The sequence below is a fragment of the Lepus europaeus genome, chromosome 3, assembly GCF_033115175.1.
Source record: "Lepus europaeus isolate LE1 chromosome 3, mLepTim1.pri, whole genome shotgun sequence".
Taxonomy (NCBI): domain Eukaryota; kingdom Metazoa; phylum Chordata; class Mammalia; order Lagomorpha; family Leporidae; genus Lepus; species Lepus europaeus.
In genome coordinates, this window is record NC_084829.1 from 90,814,639 (window position 1) to 90,840,122 (window position 25,484).

The following is a 25,484-nucleotide window of genomic DNA, read 5'->3' on the forward strand; positions in this document are numbered from 1 at the left end:
ATTTCAGATGCTCTCTTTGCCTTGCTGTCTTGATTTTCTTTTTTCAATTTCAGCAGAGTGGCTCATAAATAAACATGTTCACGGCTCAGGTTGGGAGTGACAGTTTATTCCTACTATTTTGATGGATTGTACAAGATATCTACAGTTCTCTTTTCTAACTAAACATCCATGCATGGACTATAAAATTAATCATAACATGGCAGGATGCCTAAGAATTTGGAACTGCTTCTCTCTTGGTGACTCTTGGTGTCAAAGCGAAATTTTCCTGTTTTGTAATGATAATTAGTGAAACCTACTTTTTTGAGATTTACACTCAACTTAGGTATATACTGCTGTTTTGTGAAGCCCAGCAGTTCTCATATACAATGCCATATGTGCTCAGCTGTCTATCGGTTCTGTTTGATTAGAAAGTGTCTTCCTTTGGTCATTAAATCATTACCGATGCTTTTCATAGAACCATGTTGTGGTATTTTTCACGTGTTTGCTGATGACCTTGATGTCTGTGTATACAAGCAGTGATGCATCATTAAAGATTGGCACCCAACTGTGGTAATGCCCTTCTGTGAACCCCAGCTGGTCTCTACCTTGAGAACAAGCTCACCCTAATTGCAGGGGAAATGGGAAGCAAAGGGAAGGCTACATGTATATCACTTACCCCCAATACAAGGGGATGTTACACTTGTTCAAATGTTTACTCTCTTTTTATTCCTCCTCCAGCTAAATCCTTTCAACTCACTGGGAAGAAGCTGATGCTAGAGATCTGAAGGTCATGAATTCTATTGCACTGGCAGGTTTCATGGATGTGGTTAGCAGATGACTATGATGCCTGTATTCTTTGTATATAGGGTCACAGATCATTAAACATCACTTCCATTAACATCTGCTTCTGTCTTTCAACAATAATGTATGTGAACCACGGAATGTCTTCACAGGGGAGAGGTAGCAAATTTATCTGTTTTACTCTGTAGGCATGTTTGCACACATACACTCTGAAAGATGTACATTATGGAATCATCACATGAAAGAATTCCCACTTGTATACTATAAAAATATGACTGAAATGAGGAATTAACGGTAACAGAAACTCCTCCCATGAGAGTCTGATAAGTCGACCTGTACAATGTCTCTTTCACTTCTCTTATGTCCTGTAGCATAGTCTATTGGGCAAACTGGACTGTTGCTTAAGCTCTTATCTAATCTGCATATTTTTAATATGATCTAATGTGTTGGTGTGATTTTCACTTGTTTTTAACACTTTTTTGTTTTCTCCAACATCCTATTCAGAATTCAATAGCCCCTTTGTTCATACAAAGCACTCAAATTCTCTAGTCTGATTCAAAATTCTTTAAAATCTGAGCTAAGCCTATGTTTTAATTATTATTACTTACTTCTGTTAACATACACTCCTTTCTTTAGTCAAGTAAATCATACCATGCAGTGTGTTGCATAGTTAATACTTAGGGCACTGAGCTTAATAGGCCTATAGTTTTAGTACTATCTTACTTCTTATATTTTAAAAAATCATTACATTTTGAGGTTTCTTCACTGTGAACAATAGTCAACTTTAATTGATAATGAACTAATGAAGGGGAAGTCCCACTATGGAGCTTGAAATAATAGAATGTACTCTAAAAATGAGAGTAAAAGTGGAGGCACATTCTCCTGCCTAATAATTTCCAACTATTCTTTATTTAAATCCAAGCCTTTTATTAAGTTACATTAATATTCCTTGCCTTATGAGTTTTTTATTATTATTACAAAGTTGCTGAGATTACTAATAGATTAGTAAAATAGTACTGTTTACTTCTATGATCTAATTATCTGCATCATTAGCTTGTATTTTAAACTCTCATGTTTGTATATTCTCTATCAAGTTTGGAAGCTGTTAGAAAACAGTTCCCTTATGCTATACCTGTTTTAAGTTTTCTGCTATAAAGTCAACTCCATAGTTTCACAGAACATTTAATATAGATTTATTGGTTAATTTATCTACTAATATCAGTAAGTCAATGCCATATATCTAAGTAATGTGGCTTTGTGACTATATTGAATGGAACCTAATGTTTTTATATCAGTTTTCACTAATAGCCTGAGATCAACTTTAATTGCAATAGAAGTAAATGAAAAAAGAAGACCTAAATGAAAGATCTCTGCGAGTGAGATCCCAGTGGAAAGAACAGGGCCATCAAAGAAGGAGGTACCTTTCTCTGAAGGGAGGAGAGAACTTCCATTTTGACTAAGACCCTGTCAGAATAAGATTGAAGTCAGCGAACCCTAAAGGCTTCCATAGCCTTGGCAACTCATGACTAGAGCCTAGGGAGATTACTGATGCCATAAACAAGAGCGTCAAATTGTTAAATCAACAACAGGAGTCACTGTGTACTTTCGTCTCATATGTGATCTGTCCTTAATGTGTTGTCCAATGTGAAGTAATGCTATAACTAGTACTGAAACAGTATTTTTACACTTTGTGTTTCTGTGTGGGTGCAAACTGATGAAATCCTTACTTAGTATATACTGAATCGATCTTCCTTATATAAAGATAATTAAAAATGAAAAAAAAACTTGGTTTTAAATTGGAAATTGCATAGAAATCTAATCAATTTTTTAAAAATATCATGTAGGATCTCTGTCCTTAATGTGCTGTACATTGTGATTTAATGCTATAACTAGTACTCAAACAGTATTTTTCACTTTGTGTTACTATGTGGAGGCAAACTGTTGAAATCTTTACTTAATATATACTGAACTGATCTTCTGTATATAAAGAGAATTGAAAATGAATCTTGATGTGAATGGAAGGGAAGAGGGAGCGGGAAAGGGGAAGGTTGCGGGTGGGAGGGAAGTTTGGGGGGGGGGGGAAGCCATTGTAATCCATAAGCTGTACTTTGGAAATTATATTCATTAAATAAAAGTTTAAAAAAAGAAGTAAATAAATATTACTTGTTTGTGATAGTGATTTAAAAACAGTTGAAATTGCACTTTTTAAAAGATTTGTTTCTTTATTATTTGAAAGCAGAGTTACACACACACACACACACAGAGATAGAGAGAGAGAGAGAGAGAGAGAGAGAGAGATCTTCCATTTACTAATTCAGTCCCCAAATGGCAGCAATGGTCATGGCAGGACCAAGCTGAAGTCAGGAGCTAGGAATTCCATCCTGGTCTCCCATGAGGTGCTGGGGACCCAGGACTTGGGACGTCTTGCACTGCTTCCCTATGTACGTTGGCAGGGAGCTGTATCAGAAGTGGAGCAGTGAGGTCTGGAACCAGTAAGAATATGGGCTGCCATTGTTGCAGGCAGCAGCTTAACCCACTGTGCCACACTTCTGGCCCCAAGATTGCACATCTTTTGATTTGAACTAAATCTGTTGTATCATACATATCCTTGTAGAATTTAATAGCATCATCGTATTATTGTTTAATTAATTAATTAATTAATTTGAGAGGCAGAGAAAGAAAGACAGAGCTTGCTTCCAAATGCTGGTCCACTTTCCCCAAAATGCCCACAATGAATGGCTGTGATCTAGGAACTCAAAGCAGGTCTCTCATGTGGATGGCAGGAACCCAATTACCTCAGCCTTGAAGGGATTGCATTAGCAGAGAGCCAGAGTCTGGAGCCAGGGCTGTAAATCAAATCCAGGAACTCTGATATGGGATGTGGGTATCCTAACTGTTGGGCTAAGTGCTCAATCCTTACTAGATTGTATATGTCCAATTAATTTTGTGTCAGGAACATGCTAATTCTCACATAGTTCTGAGCATGTTATGTTTTTATCCCTATTTTACAAATACTGGATCTTAGACAATATGGAAAATTATGTGGAGAGCTAATGGGATAGAATGGAAAAGAGTGCTTTTTTTTTTTTTTTAGCAAAAAATTCACCTAACTCTGTACTCTTCTCTTAGTGCATTCTGTATTTCATTTGGATTTGGTCATGTGACTTTATAAAAAGAGTGGTAGATATTAAGTGAGCAAAGTTTCAAATGTATTGTATGGTTTAGTTTGCCTGTAAATTTCTGCTATTTAGCATGATAAAAATATATATCCTTGATGGTGGCTTATCCATAGAGGATGAACCTAAATATGAACTGCAGTGAGAAGTCAAGCCCAACTTGCCCACACCTTAAAGCAGAGCTGCCAATTTGTCTTGGTCTGTAAATTCATGAACTAAAATAATTAAATGTTTGTAATTATTAAGTGTGAGGGTGCTTTGTTAGGCAGCATTAACATGAATATAGCTGAATAATCTATGAATACCTGTATGAGCTAAGATTTGAACTCAAAACTGTTAAACATATGTGTTTTTTCTACCCCAACACACTCTATTAGCTAAAACACACAAAGGATTGCATTTGTGTAGTTATTTGAAATGATATCTCACATGATTCTATATTAATCAAAATGACATTTTGCTTTCCTTAAACTGTTATAACATACTCCTATGAAAAGCACTCTGATTATCAAAATGAGCATCATTAGAAATACTTTCTTAATTTCTGCATATCAGTTTTCAGCACACTATCTGTGTAGTTAGGATATCTAAACCACAAGCTGTTTCCTGAAATGTCTGTTTTCACATATGAACACTACTTGCAAAATTTTTTCCATGGGGTGAATTTATTACCAAAAGATAGCTCCAAATCAAATATGAAGTTTAGGAGTCGATAACGAATTCACCAATGACAAACTGATTTTTCAAAGGCAGAGAGTAAACTATTCAGAATAATAAAATTAGAGTGTGGATTATCAAAAACCTTTTTTTGATAATTTTGTGGTAGGTAATATAATATATGATAACTAACATACAATTTTGCTATTAACACAGTACTTGCTGCATCTAATACTCCTATGTCATTCTTATGGAAATACCAAGTTCCTAGAGAGAGTCACTAATGCAGCTGAACCGGGTAGAGTCAGAAGTATTTGATTAACCAATGACAACTGGTCGTTTCTAGTTGGCATTTAATTTTACCAATATCCCAGCACATTCATTGTCACTGTATAATTTATTCTTATATCTCAACATCTTAAATAGCAGGAGCCTTACATAAAACATGTTGGGTTTTCATTTGATGTTCGAAGAGTCACAAATCGAAAATTCCTTTTAGTCACCAATTCTTTTCCCTTAGGTGCTAGCACTGATAGTGACTGTGGGAGATGGCTGCAACAATGGCAGCCACCAACAATTTAGCATATCCGCTGTATGTATAACCATACTTCAGGGTGGACTCTAGTTCCCCTCTCCTCAATCTTTGTTGATGTTCTGACTTTGACCAGCAGAATGTATCAAAGGAACATTGTGCTAGCTCCAGGCCCAGGCCTTTGAAAAACTTGGTTGATTTAATTTGCAGTCTGTTGGTGTCCAGTATCAATGCAGAAGTTTGATGAGACTTCTGAATGATGGAATAACATACATACAGAGAGAGGCTCAGTTATTCCCAAAGGTCTTGGCAGCTAGTCTACCTGAAGTGCCAGGCATGTGAGGGAGGCCATCCCGACTCCATGAGCTCCTATCAAATCATCTCAGATACCATGTAGAAGAAAGATAAGCTGTTCTCAAGAAGCCTCACCTAATTTTCAGAAGCATCAGGAGTAATAAATGATCCTTGTTATTTCAAGACACTAAATTTTGGGATGGTTTTTCATAAACCAATAGTTAACAGTATAATACATAATTTTCAAGATTTTTTAAGCCATTTCCATATACAATTGATCTCAATTCTATTAAAAGCACTTCATTAGTTTTTTCCAGATTAATCAAAAACATCAAAAAGTCATGCTTTATTGCATTATTTTCTCATTTTTATTGTTTGTGTATTTGGAAAGCTCCATCTTTCAATCATATATTTTTAGAAGTGTATATGTACTTATTTAGTAGGAAACACTGAAAGCCACATGTAAAACATAGATAAAATAATATTTATTTTGGTATTCTTTAATTTAGTATTGCAATAATATTATACATCATACGTATACATAAAATCCTTTTATGGAGTTTTCAGTGGTAGACTAGTAACTATGCAAACTTTGGAAAATATTTACTTCAATAGAATATTTCAATATTATTTGAATGTATTATTTTATGGCCAAACCTGTCATAATGTGGAGTAATTAACTATTATTCCATAATGACTATGTTTAAAAATGAATTATAATTAAGTAAAATTAATTAGTAAGTAGCAACCAAAAGCATAATGTTTTAAACATATAATAATTTCTTTTCTTCAAGGTGAGAACACATGTAATGGAAAAAGCATTTAAAAATTTGCACAAATAATTATGACAGTAGAAATATTAATATATTAATTTTAATTTCATGTTCTACAGACTATTGTGATCAACAAAAAAAAATAGAGCTACCCAGAATGAATATACTATATGTTGCAATATATTCCAATTCAACCAAGAATCATTTCACCCACATTTTTAGGATTAAATAAATTCCTGCTGAGTAGTAAATCAATGACAAAAAGGCAGTAGATCAATAATACAGGTAATTTAGATAATATTTGGATATCACTTTGGATCAAAAGTCAACATCATTCATATAATGATGGTGGAGGTCAGTTGGAAATTGGAGTTATGGAATAACTCCTAATTTGGTACATATTTAGAACAATGTAGTCAGTATTGCCTGGATGGACATTGAATATTTGGCTCCTCAAGAGGCAAAAAATATATAATTTACTTCAGGCTCAGAATTCAAAATATTTGACTTCAACTCCAACAAACACAAAGATTAAGTGGTTTTAAATGTGTCACTCAATTTTTAATAGGCATGTGAGAGGAAAGGGCCAATGAAATGCACCCTCACGCTAAATGATGAGAAGAGTTAGGACCGTAATATATTTATCACCATTTTTTCAGAAGGAACACATTCAGCATAGTGTGAGGATAGTGACTGTTTCCAAGCAATCTGAGCCTTGCTAGTAGTTTGTATTGATAGCAGTTTGAGAATTTAATTACCTAAACAGCTGGCTGCAGAATTCTAACTTAAAGTACTGCCTTTGTTTGGTGAAAACACCCTTTCCAGCTTATGTTCAAGTTCCAGTTCTTCAGGAGCCTTGCTGTTAAAAGTGATTTAACACTGTTGTTGGGGCTAGTGTTGTGGCACAGTGAGTGAAACCTCAGTTTGCAGTGCTGAAATCCCATACTATAGTGCCAGTTTGAGTCCTGGCTACTCTACTTTCCATCTAGCTTCCTCCTAACGTTCCTGGAAAGGCAGCAGAAGATATAGGAAGCTAATCTTTTTTTGAGAACCCTCTGAAAAACAAGCTCAAACAAGTTAACTCTTTTAGTTTCTTTGCCTGTGTTCCTGTGCCCCTTTTTGCTTAACACTACACTCCCGGTTGCACTATATAATCAACATTAATGAACCTTTCTATGAAGAAGATACTTAGCTTCTCTTTTGTATTTTTGGTTAAAAATAGGACAAGATAATAAAGATAGTTAGTCATTCCCTAAAATGGAATGAGAGCAGTTGAAAGTCAAAAAGATTTTCAGACATCTGTAATCATTTTGAAGGAAACACTTGATTCTGCCTAATCTGGGGGCTACAGAGGTTTGAGACAATTTCATTAAGATCTGAAAGAATAAGTTTTAGCTGGTATCTGAATTAAACAAATCACATAATATTTCAAGTGCACTTGCTGATATATATACATATATATATATCAGACTTCATTCTCGTTATACTAAAAGTAGCCACTGTAAAATTAAGTAAATTGCAGTCCCTATGTATGCTCCATCAAAAGACACTCAGATCATCATTTCCTAAGAGTCTAACAGAGTTCTGCACATATAAACTGGTCAATCAAATCCTAAGTAGGTTAGCCTTGAAGTGACACTTTTTGCTATTCATAAAGAGCTAACAATTTTTGACATGTGGATTTTATTTTTTTAGATGGGGAGAGCACTTTAAAGTAGAAAGGAATTTCAGAGTATTGGTCTCTCTGGGAACATTGCTAAAAAGTAAAATAAAACATCAACAAAAACAAAAATCTCAAAAGATTTTTTTTGTTCAAGGAATAGGTTTTTCTGAAACAAAGATATCCATTCAAGTCTCAAATAATCAAAATATATCAAAGAATGAGCCACATATTGGGGAAGGAGAGAAATCTTTGATCCAATGAGAATGTAGACTGAGTGGGAAACACTAGCAGAGAGAGTCAATTTTGTGTTAAAGTTGGACAAGTGATATTATGAGAAAAGAAGAAAGTTGATACAGCAATAGGAAAAGAACAAGGACCCTATCAGATGTGAGCAGATTATTGCACAGAATTTGCTCCATATAGAATGTAAAAGTATGAGTGATCTTGTGCCTGGCTGCCTGCTAGCCTATGCAGGAGGTCAAGAGGGCATGGCACACCATTCCTCCTGGAGAAAAACCCTGGTTAAGGACTCAGCACACTGAGACTCACATATGACTCGACTGTTAGTAGGTAGCAGGGGGCCCAGGCACATTTCCCCCACCCCAGCTTCCTGTTGAGGGGCCTTGTAATTGTCGCCTACTTAAACAGCTCTGGGATGTGGCCCAGACCCATGACCACCTGGAAGGCTACATGGGCTACGTGACCTTCAAGCTGATTGGAGAAGCATAGTGGCACCATTATCAGCTTTATCCTATAGAATTATGTTGCTATCCTGAGCTAGCTATTTTCCTTTGCCTGCCCCATAAAAGCTTGTGCTGGACTGTTAATAAACGGACATGTTCACCAAAACTGTCTCCAGTGCTTCTTGTTGAAGGATGTCATTGCCCCACCATCCCGAAAGTGTGAGTCTTGGAGGACGAGCCCACATAAAAATATTAAAATACAAGGGAAGAGAGGAAAAATATAAAAATAGTCTCTCTCTCTCTGTCTCCCTGTCTCTCTGACTCTGTCTCTCTCTCATACACAAACTCACACATACACACACACACACAGCAATGGAATGCTTAACTACAGGGATAAGTTATGAAAAGTGTTTCATTAGATAATTTTGTTGATGTATGAAACTTGTTTGAGGGTAACATCATAAATTATTTTATAGTCAAATTTTGTAGTAAGTTTAAGGAGTCTAAAATAATGAGAGACAGTATAGTAAATACATAAACTGGTAGCAGTTGTTCATTATTTCAAGCACTGCACACTATTTGTAATTTTATGTGCTATATATTTAAATGACTGACAGTGTGGTATGTTTATAGCAGTACTGATACAAACACATGAGTAATGTTTTGTGTTATGACATTACAATGGCTATGATATCACTTCCTAGATGATAGAAATTTTCAGCTGCTTTATGATTGCAATTGTATAATTAAATTCATTGTAATATAAAATAACTTGAAATGAGACAAAATGACACTGTAGCTAGTTGAATAGTGAGATTCACAAGGACAACTTATGGTATGTAACAAATTAGCTCAAGAGAAAACATGAAAAAGAAGGCCAAGACCTGGAGCCAAGTTTCCTCCTCAAGTACTTAGCAAAGAGTCATATAGAAGAAGCCTCAGTTCAACTGAATTTCCATACTTCATATGGAAATATCTGAAATAGTTATATATGATTAATTAGATGGCTTGGTAAATTGACATAGTTCATGGCCATACTGTACTCACTGAAAAAGTGACTGGTTTTATTTGCTTAGAAATTCAACCTTAAAATCCCAAGTTGCAAATTTAATAGAATTGATACATGAATCAGGCTAACTTCTTCCCACCTGGCACAGGGTCTCTATGCAGATGTTAATGAGCAACTTGGTTTCAGCTGCACCAAAAGAGAATAGACACTCCATTCCTGGATCTGCTTACCATTTACATAGGAAGGGTGTTATTCCACATTGACTATGTACTTATTGGCTTTTAATAATACTGAAGTTTTAGGCATTATGAATAGTCTGTGATTGTAAATGTGAGATATGACTAATTATATTTTTCTAGAATAGTGGGGATTTTTACATGAGGGAATCATAAAGCAATATGTAGTTTTCTCACTTTATAGAATAGGAAAGTACACAAGTACAAAGAGATTAGTTGGATTTTCTAAGATCATACACCCTAGAGATAAAATCAAGACAAGAAACCAGATAGCTTTATTTCTATTCCTGTACACATTTGACAAACTCCCTTGTTCCCAGGATGCTTTATCTACTCACAGAAGCCTACTTACAGAAGCCAGGATAAGAATGACAGTCATCAAAAGGAGTAGATACAAGACAAAGGCTACTTGAGTTAAAGAAATTCTATTATGCTTATCATAGAAATTCACAATCAGCACTGGTAAGTAGGGTCCACCTGAAATGCATAGATCACTGCCCTGGCTTTGTTTGTATATCTGTGTGTGAGGGTCTGCATGTTTGTATATTTTAATTCTCTGTGTTCATTTTATGATTTTACTTTACTTCAGGAAACTTCAGTTCAAGGGCCTTTTGATCTCTGTTTAGTAACCATTACAAGTTATGTACCCATAATATTCAGTGTTTTTAAATATCTAGATTATAATTAACTGTGTCATAAACTACAAGAAGGCTGATTTATTTCAAAAGTGAGCTATGGTATTCAAAAGGAAAAAGGAACTATTTTTCTATTCCAATGTTACTATTCATATGCTGAATATATGTGTGTATGTAAATGCATGTATAATATATCTATAACTGTAAATCTATCTGAATCTTGGTATCTATGTATGCTTATGTGTATTTATGTGTGCGGGGGCTGTTTCAGTGGTCAATCAAACTTTTTATGAGTATATTGAAGTTTTATGCATGTGTGCAATCAAACATGTTTTAGGGAAAATAATTTAATAGCTTTGTAGTGCCATGGACTAAGGCAGACAAAATGATAACTTCATATATGGAGTGCATTAATTAGCATAGATCTGAAACTTGGGGAAGAGAATGCTTGGGAAGAGTAGAATATAAGCCAAGAGCAAAAGGAAAGGTCTGCCTCTGAGGGTGAAGCTAAGCTCTGAACTTAAAAGTAGTAAGTGTGGAGATTCAGTGGTAGAAATGCTAATGAGTATTTATGAAAAAGGAAAAAATATAATTTATCTAAAAATTTTCCTGGGTTATGATATTCTGAAAAACAACTTCTCCCTTTTGGAAAGTTGACATAAGCAGGTTTCTGCACATCAATCTGTGAACTGGTGGTGTTTTAGAGAATAAAATAATCAGGGTTGAAATTGGAGGTACATATAATGTAGAAAATGATCACTGTGTCAAGAAGGATAATATGAGCTGAGAAGCAGTTGGCAAGTGCATGGTTGAGAAGTGGAGATGAAACACATTTATCTAGATCAAGTTGATTATAGGAACGGAACCCTGGAGGAGGATGGCAGACTAACATTTGAGTAACTTAAGTGACCATGATTGTTTCCTGATAAAATCAAGAGTTAAAACTAAAATTATGTAAACAAAATGACTTTTCAAGATTGTAGAAAATAGACTTAAAAGATAGACTTATTTTATTACAAAAAAAAAAAAAAAGAATCCATGCATGCAAAGCATCTTCTAGAAATTCAAGGAAAATAAGTATTAAAATTATGTGTGGATTTCAAAAATGTTTGCACCAAAATAAACATCTTTCCATTTAATTTTCCATGAACTTTTAGAGTTATACTCATATTCTCTTTGTAAAAGAAGGGTGGCAAAGAGATAGCAAAGAGAAAGAGCAAAAGCTCTCCCATCCCGTCTATTCCCCAAAAGGTAGAGAGCTGGGCTGGGAACTGGATTCATGTCTCCCACACAGTGAGCAATATTCTAATTACTTGAGCCAACACCACTGCCTCCCAGAGTCTGCATTAAGAAGAAGCTGGGATCTGGAGCTAGATCCAGGACTCCAGTCAATGTACCCCAAAATGGGATGCAGGCATCTTAACCACTAGGTCAAAGTCTTACCGTTCACATTCTCTGTTAATACACTTTATTTTGCAGATGTAGAATGGCCCTTAAAGAAATATATTCTGTCACTATTTTTCCACCAGGCATAACTTCATAAGAATTCCATTGTGAGAGCAGCTTAGTTTATATTTCATGATATTTCATGCAATAATATCGTAGTTCCTATGTAACAATACCACTAAAAATAGCAATGTTTCTTTCTAATGGTTAGCACAGTTGATAGACTTTGTAGTTAAGCAGGAATGTGTCTCATTCCATAAATCATTCACAAATTCCATAATGATCCAACAGTTTGTAATCTTAAGCAAATAAAAAAGAACAACTGTCTATTCTCTGGACAACTGCGTGCATATACTGACCCTCAGATCTTCTCCAATTTCTTTTTTTTTTTTTTTGTTAAAACCATAAATATAAGACCCTATTTTGGTCACTCAGTATCCCTCTATTACTATACAAGATGGTGAGAACTCTGCTCTAAAGGGCATTGAATAAAGTCTCAATCTTTTATGCACTTACATGAATTAATATAGCCTTTTTTTTTTTACAAAATGGTTTCAGAAATTTATCAGATTTGTTTTCATATTGTATTCCTGAGTAAAATATAACCACTATAATATTTGACCATTGTGATTAAGTTTAAACTTGACTTCAGGCAAGGTTACCTTGAAGGAAGAAGTTATCAAAGAAAAAGACAAATCAGGGTTGAAGGAGTGACTTCTCTCTTTATGACCATGTAACCAGTAATCAGCTTGTAAAGTGTTTATAATTTTATAATGACAATAGTGTATGATAATAATTATTACTTTAGGATACAACTTAAAATATTTTATCTCCACTGTAAGTTATTTTGCTATGCAAATATGACTAGCTATTTAAAGTCATACACAGCTATAGAAATATCTATGTTGCAAAATACTCATTTAGACTGGGTTTTTTTCTCTCTAAATGGATCTGTTGGTACACACTGTTGCTATTTAAGCAACCCTATTGTACTTCCCTTTCATGAGAAGAAGAAAATCACATAAATTTGTAATAGAATTGCACTTCATGCAGGCAATTTTCTTGGAACATTATAGTCATTGAATAAATATTTGCAGTAGACATAGGTATATAGTTTTACTGAAGCAGCTTTGCAAGTTTAGCACTTGGTTGTTTTGCTTTTGGGGACGCACTCCTCCTCTTCCCCTAGTACATGTTATTTGAGTGAGACTGGCCCTACCCCTCCATCCACAGGATAGATATATTTCTTAGGTCAGGCCCTTCGCATCTGTTCGTATGCCTTTCTCCTGGGCCAACTGAGCATGTATTTTATCCAGGATGACAAAGATTCATTTCTAGTATGTCAGAATTTAGAATGCAAAAATATGAACAAACAACCTGCTTTGTAACAGAAATACTAGATTTAAAAATAATATAAATCAATAAATAGTATGATTCCTCCCATCCATAGTGTGGCTTTGAGATAGAGTTCCAAGCAGAAAAAAGAAAAATAGAAAAAGAGAGGAGGAAAGTGATTAAGGGAAGATAAAATTGGCTGAATTCGTATAATACTTAAAGTCAAATACAATTCCTATTTTTCAGGCACTCAGTCTATATCCTGACTTTTATTTACGTGAGCAGGGCTATAGTTACTTGCAAGTGAAAAAGGTCTGATTAATACACTTAAAATTTTTCCACATTTCTCCCAAAATGAATAGAGTGATCCATTTATGAAACAAAAATGTGCCAAATAATATATTTCCTATTCCTGGGATTATGTGGGAGAGCTGCAGATAAATTTCTTTGGACTGATCGAGTAAAAATGCCTTAGAAAATGACAGTAGAAGGCTGAAACAGAAGAAATTACTCATGTTTTTCTCTTATTTGCTTTTAAATGACAAGGTGTAAAAAGCAGGTTCTAAGATGGTTCTAAGATGATTCTATCTCCTAATATTCATGCTTTTGCACAATCCCTCTACTTGAGTGTGAGCTGGGTTTAGGAGCACTTCTAACCAATAGAAAACATGACACAATGTTTTTTTCAAGATTAGGTTGCAGAAAATAGTAGCTTCTCCATGAAGATCTCTTGCTCTCTATTGAATTGCTTGCATGTCATGAGGCAGTTCTGTGGAGGGAGTTAAATGAGTTAAACTGGAATCCAACTATCTCCCATTCAAATCTTCAGATTAGACTTCAGCTGAAGACCATAGAATGGCTATGAACTCATGAGAGAGCTGCAGGCATGGCATCTAGATAAACCAAACCATGCTCTTGATCCATAGAAACACAGAGATGACAAACAGTTGGATATAGCTTTAAGTACTGAGTTTTGGTGTAGTTTGTTGCCTAGATAAGAGATCAGAAGATAACTAATACATAGGAACAGTATCAGGATCCATGCTAATAAAATGGAATCAGAGAATCTGTTTTAATACTGTAGCCATATTCTGCCAGCAATTAGCAAAAGCAATAAGAGATGGAAAATTTAACTACTTTTGGTTTCACCAAAGTTGATTAGTGACTAATATCGCCATGCTGAACTTTAATAAAGTTAGTTCTTTTATTTATTTATTTATTTATTTTGACAGGCAGAGTGGACAGTGAGAGAGAGAGAGACAGAAAGAAAGGTCTTCATTTGCCCTTGGTTCACCCTCTAATGACCGCTGCGGCCGGCGCACCGTGCTGATCTGAAGCCAGGAGCCAGGTGCTTCTCCTGGTCTCCCATGGGGTGCAGGGCCCAAGCACTTGGGCCATCCTCCACTGCACTCCCGGGCCACAGCAGAGAGCTGGCCTGGAAGAGGGGCAACCGGGACAGAATCTGGCACCCCGACCGGATGTGTACCCTGTGCCGGCGCCACAGGTGGAGGATTAGCCTATTGAGCCACGGAGCCGGACTTAATAAAGTTAGTTCTAATAAACTCTATACCACCATTTCAGGCTTGTCTAGTTATATTAATGTTCTGTCATTATGCCATTCTATGTAATGTTTTGAGCTTGGTAGCTGAATTTATTCTTCTTTATCTGTAATTATTACCTTTAAACTTCAAACAGATTCTAGAATGTAATTGCAAAGAAACTTCACTTTGGTTAATAAATGATTGTTGGCTGAAATAAATTCTGAAGGCTAGTGTGGTTAAAAAAAAAAAAACTTCTTGAAATTGCCTTAAATGATTTCTATGCTCTATTATGATCATTTATGTACGTTAACATTTAGTATTAAGAATTTTACAAAAATCGTGGACTTTCCTTTTATGTTTAATTATGATTTATGTATTCATATTTTATTCAAAAGGCAGGGAGATTGAGACAGAGACAGAGACAGTGACAAACCCAAAGAAATCTTTTATCTGTTGGTTTACTTTCCAGATGCTTACAATATCCAGGGTTGGACCAGGCCAAAGCCCAGAACTGAATTTTAATCTTTCATGTAGGTAGGAGGGACATAAATACTCTAGTCATCACCTGCTGCCTCCCAGGGTACACATTAGCAGGAAACTATATTAGAAGCAAAGGAGTTGGGATTCAAACCAGGCACTCCATATGGAATGTGGGCACGCCAAGTGATGCCTCAACTGCTGTGAAAAATGCCTGACCACGTGAAATCTTCTAGAGTCCACATGCATTGAGCTTCTAAATAATGATTATACATTAGAGGATCTACAGCTTTAATGTTTAATCCTATTAATATATATATATATATTTCTGATTTATTTATTTATTAATTTTATTTTTGACAGGCAAAGTTAGACAGTGAGAAAGACAGAGAGAGAGTTACAGACAGTGAGAGAAAGACAGAGAGAAAGGTCTTCCTTCTGTTGATTCACTCCCCTAGTGGCCGCTACGACTGGCACTGTGCAGATACGAAGCCAGGAGCCAGGTGCTTCCTCCCGGTCTCCCATGCATGTGCAGGAACCAAGCACTTGGGCCATCCTCCACTGCCTTCCCTGGCCACAGCAGAGAGCTGGACTGGAAGAGGAGCAACCAGGACTAGTACCCGGCACCCCAACTAGGACTAGAACCCGGGATGCCGGGGCCGCAGGCTGAGGATCAGTCAAGTTAGCCATGGCACCGGCCAATGTTATCTTTTTAAAAGATATTTGAAAGAGTTACAGAGAGAGGTAGAGACAGAGAGAGCTCCTCCATCTGCGGGTTTATTCCCCAGATGGACGCAATGGCTGGAGCTGAGCTGGTACGAAGCTAGGAGCCAGGAGCTTCTTCTGGGTCTCCCATGCGGGTGCAGGGGCCCAAGGACTTTGGCCATCTTCTACTGCTTTCCCAGGCCATAGCAGAGAGCTGGATCAGAAGAGGAGCAGCCAGGACTAGAACTGGCGCCCATATAGGATGCTGGTGCTTCAGGCCAGGGCTTTAACCTGCTGCGCCATAATGCCAGCCCCAAAATATATTATCTTCGATACAAGTAAGCAAGAAGCAGCAATAACAAAATGTCTTGCATTAAATAAAATCATGTTTCCTTTTTGACATTACTGAATCCATTAATGGATTTCCCCCTAAATTGATGAAATTTGATATAGTTTTATTTTATTAGGGTTAACTTGATTATTTTCTAATATATTTCTATGGGAGTGCTTCAAAAGGTCAAGGAAAATGGAATTAAAAGGCAGGCTTATTTTGGAAGCAGTTTTTAAAGATTTTATTTATTTTATTTGAGAGGTAGAGTTAACAGACAGTGTGAGAGAGAGATAGAATGGTCTTCCTTCCATTGGTTCACTCCCCAGTTGGCCACAATGGTTGGAGCTGTGCCTATCCGAAGCCAGGAGCCAGGTGCCTCTTCCAGATCTCTCACATGGGTGCAGGGGCCCAATGACTTGGGCCATCTTGTACTGCTTTCTCAGGCCACAACAGAGAGCTGGAGTGGAAGTGGATCAGCCGGGACTAGTATCAGTGTCCATATGGGATGCTGGCCCTGCAGGGAGAGGATTAACCCACTGTGCCACGGCACTGGCCCCTGGAACCAATATTTGAAATCTGTTAATATGAGGAGTATTTTTAAAGTCTTAGAAAATGCAAGCTATAAAAATCTTTGCTTCTTTCACTTTTGTCAACTGGAAAATTATTTAGCCATTTATTTAATGATATGCAAATAGGAGAATATGAGAAAAATGGTGCCGATGGGTGGTGGGGCTGGGTGAAGGGAGAGAGGATTTTGCAGACTGGATTTTTGCAAGACACCAATTCCTGGTGAAATAGTCCTTCAGCTACCAAGCTCTTCCAGACACCACCAAAGAGAAAAGAAAAGTTTCTCCTCCTAAAAGAGAAATTTGGAAAGTTGCAAAGAGGCACAGGAAGTGAAACTCAATATTTCTCTCTTTTTATATTCAGGTATGAAGGAATAAGAATATCCCTAACAGATCCATTTTTTCCCCAGATCTTTGTGCCTTTTGTTCTTGGCAGTTATCCTACTCATGCAATGGTGCCTCTCAAATGTGAATGTGCATATAGACCACAGGGAGATCTTGTGAAATGTGCATTTGTTACAGTTGTTGTAGATTGAATTCTGAGGTTCTTCATGTATACCAAGCTCTCAGATGATGTCAGTCCATAAACTGTATTTTAGTAGCAAGAATTTAGAATATCTGCATATTTTGTAAGATACTCTTTGCTATGTTGGGACACTGAGTTGCAGACACTGTTCTCAAAAAACCTTCAATATATCCAAAAAGAAAAGTAAACAGTTTGTGTATAAAAAGAGCTCACGCATTGACAAATATGAAATCAATGAATGCATTGAGAAGGTGTCCAACTTCATACACGTCATAGCACTGCATGCTTAGCAGCATCCACACTTGGTTTAACACTCTGCTTTTGCCTTAGAATCCTTAGAAAGTTCTGAATGGGAGCATTTCATTTTAATTGTGTATTTGACCTCACAATTTGCATAGCTGACTGTGGGTACAGATATGAAATGGGTAACTCTCCTACGGCTGAAAGAAATGTGAAATAGTCTCAAAAGGAAGGATTGTGCTTTGAAGTACAGGCAAAATTTGAGTCGAGATATACGTTGTTAAGTCTTGGAGGCAGATGGCTTGGTAAGGATCAAAAGAACTAAGACTGAAAGGACAGTATGTGGGAGGAATGGCAAGTGAGTTAGCCTGACTGGAGCGTAAAATGCTGTGCACATAGGAGGCACTCGATAAATTTTCGTTGAACGGAGGTCTGCTGAATGACTTTCCCAGAGATCAGTGTGCTGTGGAGAAACAGTGATGCCACTATATTAAACTGTAGCAAGGACTGGGCCCTGCACATTGAGAGGTTTCTTCATGGAGATGGTTAAGAGGGTAGATTCAAATAAGATTTGTTGACAGATATATTTCCTAGTCCTTGAACTTGTGCCAAACATACCCTGAGTGATTGGCGATGGGGTGGTGATTTCCTTTTCACTCCAACATTATATTTTAGTTTTGGCCTACCTAGAAAATTGTTATGTGTAGGGAATTTTAACGAAAGAACTCATTGAAACAAAACATGTTGCCTGGGAACAGGATCAGAAACAGGTTAAACCATTACAAGGAGACATAATTTTACAAAAACCAATAGAAATGATCGATATGGGAACAAGTGCCTCTATCACACGTGGAACAAGCACACTTGAGAGTGTGAAAAGACTGAGCACAAGCAGCAGAGCGGGCTCAGTGTCCTGGTGCAGCAGGTGAAGCTGCCACCTGTGATGCTGGCATCCCGTATGGGTGTTGGTGTCTCAGTTGTTCCACTTTCTATCCAGCTCCCTGCTAATGCACCTGAGAAAGTATCAGAAGTTGGTCCCAGTACTTGGGCCCCTGCCACCCACACAGGAAACTCAGATGATGCTCCTGGCTCCTTGCTTCAGCCTGGCCCAGCCTTGGCTGTTGCAGACATTAGTGGGGTGAACAAATGGGTGGAAGATCTCTCTCTCTCTCTCTCTCCCTCTGTCTCTGTCTCTCTCTGCCTCTCTCGAACTCTGCCTTTCAAATAAAAATAAATATATGTAAAAAAAACAGTGGAGAGGATTGCATTATTTTGCCAAATTTTCTCCTTATTAGATGTGAATAATGAAGAAAATTTTTGTCTATTTTGCTAAAGAGGAAGCTAGACTTTATTAAAAAAAATCACGAGGGGAAGGCACACAACTAGCTAAGGCTTGTCTTTTTGCTTTAAAATTAGTGTTTGGTATTCAGCTGGGTAAGTCGTCATCCCAGAGACACAGAGCTGCTGTGACCCTTGACTCCTCAGGTCTCTCTGAACTTGTCCTGGGTAACTCATCCTAGGTGTCCTACTCTTCCATCCCTGCTGGGACAGATTAAGCAGACAGAACAAAAGAATGTCATGGGCATAGTCATCCACTCTGTTTCCATTTGAGATCCCAAACTCACAGGCCAGAATGTACACTCTGTTGCCACCACAATTCCATCTCCAGGGCCAACTCAGTGCCAAGATGCCCCTTGAAATCAAGAGCAAAAGTGAACGGCATCACTCATGTTGGACCACACCACTGTGAAATCGGCATTGCATCTATAAATATCCTCTTTTGGCTACCTTATAGCTTCTTTTGCACAGCACAATTGGCATTGAAGACATATTTTGTAAAAAACCTTAATTACATAAGCCAGTCCTGGGACTCTGCCTATGACATATTAACTAAGTGACTTTTTCCCCTTTCATTTTGGAATTGCCAAAATTGTAATGATTTTTTCCTATCCCTAAAAGTTTTCTTTCTTACTGAAGAAAACCAAACCAAACCAAACCAAAGAAAATTCCAGCTGAAACAAAGGAAACCATTTTTTATTAGTCCAGAAACAAATGTCTTTCTAGAAATTATGTGTCATTTAAAGAATATTTATAATTTCCAAATTAACAGATAGAATACTAATGAAAAAATAATATTTAAAATATTTATTTATTCAGTATTCAATCAGGAAGGAAATATTTCATGACAGGAAAGACAAATACTCTGTCTTCTGTCTACTGGTCCTGTATTATCTATTCTGTTGGCCAAACATAGCTCACCCCATGTAAATAAAGGTGCACGTACTGAGTTTCAGAATAAACCACAAACTTGGTCATTTGGATAAGCTTTTTCCTATATGGTGTATAGCAGAAATCTTTACTACTCCCATTCAGGAGATATTTTCTAGATACTAGTTTTCTCTTGTTTCACAGAGATTAAGTGAAATTCCTTGGTTGAGGAAATAGGTTAGCTTCATGGTGACCAGTTTTTCCAGTTTTTAAACAGGAATAAAACAGACCCACTGCTGTTTGGATTGCACATGTGTGTTCTCAGGCACTTGGGATAGTCATTCATGACAAAGCGCATCTCTTGCTACTGAGACATTTGCATGTGCAGAGGACAGAGTAATGTCATTGAATTGGCAAGTCTCCCTAGGCAATCTGAAGTGTGAAGTGCTGTAATTAATTGGGATGTTTCAGATAGAAAACCTATTAGGCAAAGAGTTGAAGAAATTGTGGGATAGGGATTTCTTGCATGAGTTATTCAATAATTACTTTCAACTTGAGTTTGGCTATGAAAATGTGCCAGTGGATACCAGATTCGTATCATTTTGGCCTGAGTGAACCAGCCAACACTGTTGCCATGGTGAAAGATTTAAGAAATGTGCATCCAATTGGTATGTGAAGAAAGGGGATTTTAATTTACCCCGAAGTCACTTACACATATAAGCACTTCTTTGCTCTTACAATTAAAGCTTTCATATGTCATGGATTATAACCAAAAGAAATATGTCTAAATTAGATAATTTCTGGGCTTAAAGAAAGTCAGTGAGACAAAGCATGACATCATAACACATAGCATTGATGGTAGCTAATATATTTTATTTATTTCAACATTAACCTCATAATTTTTAGGAACGTATCTACAGACATAGAAAGGAAGGTTAGATCATTTTTCTGGTAATAAGATACCACACATGCAACTGAAAGAATGACCATAATCATCACTGGAAGTCTCAGGTTCTCACTCATGAAATATTATACTAGCATGGAGGGTCTAAAAAAATATTCAGCTTACGAGAAAAAACCTGAACGTTATACTAAGAGCCAGACACAAAAGACCACATATTGTATGATTTCATTTGTAGGAAGTGTTCAGAACAGGCAAATCTATACAGACAGAAAATGGGGCAGCTTAGGGCAGTGGAGAAGGGAGAAGATGTGGGGGGGGGAATTGGCTAAGGGCTTCAGATTTTCTCTTTGTGGTAAAAAAAATCACCTATGACAACAATTGCATATACTAAAAGTCATTGAATTGTGGACTTCAAATGGCTGAATTATGTGGTATGAGGATTATTTATCAATAAACCTGTTTCTTAAAAAAAAAAAAACATTGAAATCCTGTACACGTTCTGTTTAAAAATCCACAACTCTTCTCCTCTAAGTGAGAATGTCCTGTGACTCTAATTGTTTAAATAGCCAATATGCCTGGGTGTTTACCCAATTCTCAACCTCTGAGGTGGCATTGGTAAAAGTAGGTGGGAGAAGTAGGAGTGGCTCTTTCTCCACAGGACTCTGATTTTAGCCCAAACAGTTCCATGGACATCAAAGAGCACCCGGGGACAAGCAGCACAGAACAGCTGCAGACCTGCTTTGATCTCTGCTCACTGACCTCAGCATCACAGTCAGTGTCCCTTTTAGTCTGGAATATTTTTTGAATCCCAGCTTCTTCCACGAAAAGCGACTGCCTGGAGACTAATGCTGGTTACCACCATGTTTTCCAAAAGCGAGAGACCTGTTATTTGTAAATGCCTTCCTTGTGGACTGTGTGTGTTCCCTCTGTCTATTTAGTATTGAGGGCCTCGGTTTTTGCACTCCTCATTCTGACAGGGTAACATCCCAATCTGTTGTAATTGGACTGCAATTAGAAAGAGAACCTTGATAATTCAGACCGTGTCATCTATGGGTTGTGTAGGTCTTTTGTTTCTTCAGTATTTTAATCATTCCACTGATGTTGTTCCCTTTATAATATAAATTAGGTGGGGGAAAGAAATTTTCATATCAGACAACTAGTTATTAGTTCCAACAAGGAGACTGATTGAGGAAATAGCAGTTAAAAGAAATACTTTGGAGATTTTGATTTTTCATGTCCCCATGTTTTACAGAAAAAAAAAATGAGATCCATGGTTAAGATGTTTATATAATTGTGGGCCTCCTTTTCAGTATCCAAGCACATTTTCTAAGACCTTTCACTTTAAAATGTTAATAGTACTGGTTTTATAGATATTTTACTTAAACCCATTACATTTCATTTAACCCACCAAAATACATATTAACAACTGAGTTCAGAACAGACATTGTGCTAGGGCTCCTGTGGGAAATTTAAAGTGAGAATAAACACTCAGTAGCAGGGGAGACTCCAAAGGAGAGGACAAAAAAAAAAAAATTGAATGCATTTACTGCCATAAGCAGTAAATGATTAAAATAATGGAAAATTCATTTGTCCAATGAGCTCTAGTTTAATGGAAAATGTGGAATTTGAGCAACTGAGTAGTTTACAGCATAACGTACCTTATGCAGAAAGTATGTTGGGGACTTGATGAATTTATGTCTTTGCCAAATTTCAAGAATATCCACACAAAACAAAGTTTCTGTGGATTTCTTGTGGTATAATATCAAATTATTTACCACTTCAGTGTTTTGGAGAACATATAATGGGAAGATATTTATATCTACTATCTTTTTAATTCATTTGTCTTTTTATTTGTTGCCATGAATACTCATGTCAAAAGAAGATAGTCAGCAAACATATTATTATACAGTGATAAATGCAATCAGAAGGCAAATATATGTACTTCTCTATAAAATAGTACATCATTCCAAAATAGAATTAAAATGTGGATCATGTTGATTATTTTTCTCTCCAGACAGGTATGTTTTTAAAAATGAACTCATGCTCAAAAAATTGGTACATTTTTAAGTGAATGAACTGTCCCTTCCTCATTTCTTCCAGAAACTTGGCAGGATAGAGGCTGTCCAAGTTCCAGCGATGTAGTCCTTTTCTATAAGACTCAGCACTCTTATGATGCCTGGTCAGAGCTTATTTTTACTGCTAAAGTGAAAACTCCCTGAAGGCAGGGCCTTTCTCATTATTGCATAAATTATTTAGTATCTGAATAAAGAAGAGCCATTGCAGAGGATATAGAGAATGCATTTTAGAAGTACGGCAAAATTATCTTAGTTTATCTGTTTATTTAAAAATTTGTTGGCTTTTTCTTCTTTGTGCCGTAAGTATGCTTTGTAGACTTCACTGAGTAATATCCCGTGTTACACAGTTTCATTCTGTTTTTCATTTGTTTGTTTGTCTCCAGATCTTGCTCAAGCATCTGAGGAAAGAATGTCTTAGAGAAGTCCAATAATTAGATGGGTATTCTCCAGATTGGGACCTGGTAAACAAAAAGGAGTGTTTATTCAGAGTGACTGAAGCTTGAAACAGTACAGACAAAGGGAGAATTTGGGTCATTTTCCAGAAAAATCCATTGGTAGTCAGAAAGTGGTTGTCTTTCATGTCCAAGCTTAAGATAAACCAAAAATGGAAAATCATCATCATAAGGTGAGAGTCTGGGATATGAGAGGAAGAAATTCATGGTGAAATACAAAAACCACAATGATGCCCAACCAGGGTTTTAATTGGTCAAGGAACACGGGAGCAGCTTTGTTATCTAACAGTCATTAAGGGGAAATGGATAAACACCATATCCGGATATATTATTAGCTATATGGATAATGTTGTAGATATTTGTATTTGCTTTTTAAGTACCTTCCATAATTATTGAATGTGTAGCATATAGCAGTGAGTAATTATTGTATTAATGAATAAATCAATGAATCTTTCAAATTCCAGACAATTTTGTCCTTTTGGTTCTATTGAGTTATTTTGTCTTACAATCAGCATGTTTCCAAAACTATTTGACATTCTAGGAATCATAAAGACTATTGCCAAAACAATTACTAACTGCAATTCAAATGTCTTGAATGAATAGAAAAAAAATCACATTAAGTTCTTACTCAATATATAGATTTGTTCAAGAATGAAATAGTGACATAAAACTGCATTTATTTCCCAGATAAACATTCTAGGTTTAAATTTTATGGTGCTAGCAATATGATCATTTACTAATTGAAGCAATCTAATATTAAACATAATCACATTTCTGATAATGTGTTTTTTGTGCCAAAAGACAATTAAATATGAGCTATGCTAAATAAATCATAGAATAAAAGCTGCAAGAAATATCTAGCTTTTTCTGTGTCAAGGCTCTCCTCCACCTATTACACACTACCAAAAACCTGAACCCCTGTGTGAGTTATTAAATATTAAATGTGTCAAAGAGAAGGCACTAGGGAGTGCCTTTGAGTGTGTGATCATGTTAAGCCAGGGAAGTTTCCTGGAGTATGGAGGCCAAAAGGGTGGTGTGAAATAATCCAGGCAGAGGACAAAACTGGTGAAGGTGCCTGGTGCTCAGAGTTCAGATCAGGCCATTACAGAATTTCAAATGCCTAGTTTTTCATTCTGTTGTATATCCATCCAGAGACAGAAGTAAGGAAACAACAAAATAAGAACAGAATAAACAATAGCTTGTAGTAATAAAGAAATAAATAGTAAATAGTAAAGCAAGAGGTAAGAGAGATGGACATAATAAAATAATTTTTAAAAGATAGAAGAATATAGACTAATTTTTAGAACCATTATTTTATGTTCAATCACAAAACTTACTTCTGTGTTTAATCTTAAAAATACTATATCTAGGCAGCTTCCATTTATAAACATTTATAGACTTAATATTCTAAATTCAATACTAAAAACACCGACTCTATGTATGTTGAAAGCAGTGATTCACTGAGTATACCCTACTGTTTGGGACCTAAGCTTTGCCACAGGCAATGTTAACAGATAAAGAACTATTTGTCAGTGCTAGAAGGGTAGAAGGTAAATGTAACTGAGAAAACAGAGTTCCTATATATTCTATATGAGAAAACAGCATTTAATTACATCTTGACTCTGATCCTTAATCCTGAATTGTTACTAACAACAAATTCTTCTAGTAGTAGTTTACACTCTGCTTTAGTGGATGGCTCTTTCAACCATCTTGAATATTTTAAATTAAAGCTAAATGTTTTCAAAGTGCATGCACTGCTCCGGGGCTTTAGGCCAATATCCATCAATTGCTTTGCTCTTTCGGTTGAGTGCAAGTCTCATCCATGACAGCTTTCTGTAAATTAGAGATAAAGCCTTATTCTGCTTCTCTAACATTTTCCATACAGCTTGGTAACTTCTACATCTTTTCTTTTCCAGGGCCAAAGAAGACATTTGTGCTACATTTACTCCTTTTTCTCATCAATTATATTCCTTATATTTATATAAAGTCTTCATCTTATTAGCAATCAGATTAAAGTCACAAACTGTGCTTTGCTGAGCAATGCTTTCCATTAGAGGGAACACATGTCTTTTTATAAGACAAACGATTTTTAAAACCACTTTTAGATGCAACAAGATTTAGCAACTGAGATATACATTGATTTTACCACGTTGCCTTTGTCTTAGCTTTGTGAAGCTTTCAAAATCTCTTATCAAACCCAGCTCATCCATTAGTACATATCACTCTTTGTAAGACAAATA